Consider the following 2,957-nt stretch of genomic DNA (forward strand, 5'->3'; position numbering starts at 1 on the left):
TCATCAGGATGCCTCCTGGACGCCTCCCTGGGGAGGTGTTCTGGGCATGTCCCACCGGTAGGAGACCCTGGGGACGACCCAGGACGCGCTGGAGAGACTATGTCTCTCAGCTGGCCTGGGAACACCTTGGGATCCCCCGGGATGAGCTGGTTGGGGAGAGGGAAGTCTGGGAGTCCCTCCTGAAGCTGCTGCCCCCGCGACCCGACCCCGGATAAGCGGAAGAAGATGGATGGATGGATGAATTTTTGAAATTCCCCCCGGACATATTTTGGGAGCTGAAAACATGTCCGGGAAAAGAGGACGTCTTGTCACCCTAATGCGGGGTCATATTATCTTGTGGCTTGTTGTCTCATCGGGGGGAAGCAAACGCTTCTCGACTCAGACTGCTTTTCAATGGGATTGTTATCTCGTACACATTCCCAGGCACTTACACGAGCCCAATGACTGCAGCCCGGACACACGCACCCACACAAAGGCTTGTCCACAACTATGCCTTTTTTTTTACTCAACATTTAGAGTTGGAGGCAAAATAAATCTCAAAATAAATGGGTGTGCAAGTATTTGGATTCATGGTGGATTTGCAAAAGACGTGAGCTGTTTTGACGTCCTGGTTTGTCCCTAAGAGTCGAAAGGCGAAGACCTTGTGCTCTATGACAGGGGTCCCCAACCCCCAGTCCGCGGACCGGTACCGGGCCGTGGGTCACTTGGTACCGGGCCGCCAAGCCACACAGGAAAAAAATTTTTTTTTATTTTTTATCGACGATCAATTCATTCTGGTCAAGTTGCTCGTCCCGGTCACGTGACATGTTTTCCCAGTCGAGCCCGCAAAGCTAGCAAAAATAATTAAGAATTTATTTTGAAAAATGTAAAAAGTTGGGCAATTCTCTCCCAATTACATCCGTCGCTGTGTCTCTTGACCCAAGACGCTCGTCTCGGTCACGTGACATGCCACCCCAGTCGAGCCCGCGAGGCAAGAAAAAATGAGCAAGAAACAGAGAAGTTTGGAAAGCTTCTTCGGAAAGGGAAACAAGCCCAATCAGGAGACGGAAGAAGAGGCTACGACTTCTAAGAAAAGGAAAGCTGCATTTAAAAGAACATTTCTGGAGTCCTACTTAAAATGTGGATTTATTGCCACAGGTGACTCTGACGCGCCAAGCCCACTCGGCACATGTGGCGACAGGCTAGCGAACGAGGCAATGAAGCCTTCAAAACTGCTTTGGCACATGGAGACCAAGCATCCTGCATTAAAAGACAAACCTTAACGACTTCGGGTGTCATTGTCTCCGATTACGCCTAGATGGGACCGGCTCGTTTCTGAGAAACAAGCTCAGTGCTCCCACTAATTCAACGTAATGGTGAGTTTTATTTTTATGTGGTTTATATTAGTTTTTATGCCAGTCGTATCATTTTATTTCATCGTATCTATATATTTATTATAAATGTAGTATTTATTTATATACATTTATTATTTATTTATATCAAGGCCGGTCCGCAAAAATATTTCTGACGCGTAACCGCTCCATGGCGCAAAAAAGGTTGGGGACCACTGACTTAGTAGATAGATAACCTGAAGAAAACCGAGGTTGCGTTCCTCTGGTGACAAATTTGCACTGGCGTGATTTTCTTGCCCGAAGCCCTGTTAAAGGGAATTCAAAGTTGCGATCTCCGAGGATAGCTGAACGCAAGCTTCGATTGCCTGATACTACAGCAGAAAGCGGTATCTTTCTTGCAGCATCCTCAACATCATAACATTTAGATGGGCCATGAAGGCGTCCACTAGTGTTTTGCTTTTCCTGGTGCTATCCGCATCCGTGCTCTCGACGGCCCAAGCGGCTAGGAGCCGGACCAGCAGCCAGAACAGCTTCCGACGGGCGGCCAACGGCATCTACCAGATGCTGAACAACGTGTTCGGGGAGGATGGATGTGGGTTGAATGATAGAGCCTCCATTTTTTGCAGCCAGGCCTTAAAACAGAGGGATTGGACAGCTTGACCTTTGACCTATCAAAACTGAACTGGGCTATAACTCATGATTGGAATGGCGGATTTATGTGGGACAAAGTGTTCTGGAAAGCTTGAAGGGAGCACTGACACATAAGTGAGAATTGGATCGGTCTGTCCATTTTCGTCTCTGAACTGTTCAATGGCACAGCTCTCTAGCACCTCATAGTTTGTTTCAGAACCTGACTAAACCCTGACAGAAGGCCTTTATATACTCGGGCGGACGTCAACTGCGGCGTTGCATCATGATTGACGCTGCGACCAGTCTGCAACACGCTGTTTACATTAGAAATTGTCAAATGCTTTTCTTATCTTTTGTAATTGGCAATGCAATATTACATATTGGGGCTTTCCCGGCTACATCCTACAAGGTGTTAGTGCAAAATAAGTTATTGAGCACCACTCTAACACAAGGTCTCTGAAATTGTGATTGATTTGTCACCAGTTGCCACGGAGAAGTGGTTTTACATTCAGATTGCTGCTGCAGCTGCAAATGTAACGTCTCCCTGTTCTGCACCACTTTAGCCCCGGCCCACCCACTCTGCGATCATGCGCTGCTCATTGTACACATCTGCACCTTGTTTATACCAATCACCACTTGTATTTAAATGCTGCTCGCCAGTCGCTTTCTTGTCAGATTGCCTTGTGCCTTGCCTGTGTGTTCACATGAGTCCCATCCTGTTCCTCACCTGTCTGCACTTGCCGCTCCACAATCTGACCCGTTGTCGCCTTGTTTTTGCTCGCCTCTTTTTCTTCGACCTGTTTGCCTGGCCTGACTCCCGCCTGTCCCCATTCACAGGTCTGTCTAGCGTCTTCTACTCACCAGCTGCGGACCTGCTCGCCGGTTGTGGACAGTTGTCTGAGTGTAGTTGGTGTAAGGCCTTCTTGTTGGAACTCAAATAATTGTTCAAGCTGCAATTGTTTGGTCAGTCTTTTGCCTTGACAGCAAAGCAAGCTA

The sequence above is a fragment of the Syngnathus acus genome, chromosome 9 (genome assembly GCF_901709675.1).
Source record: "Syngnathus acus chromosome 9, fSynAcu1.2, whole genome shotgun sequence".
NCBI classification, from domain to species: domain Eukaryota; kingdom Metazoa; phylum Chordata; class Actinopteri; order Syngnathiformes; family Syngnathidae; genus Syngnathus; species Syngnathus acus.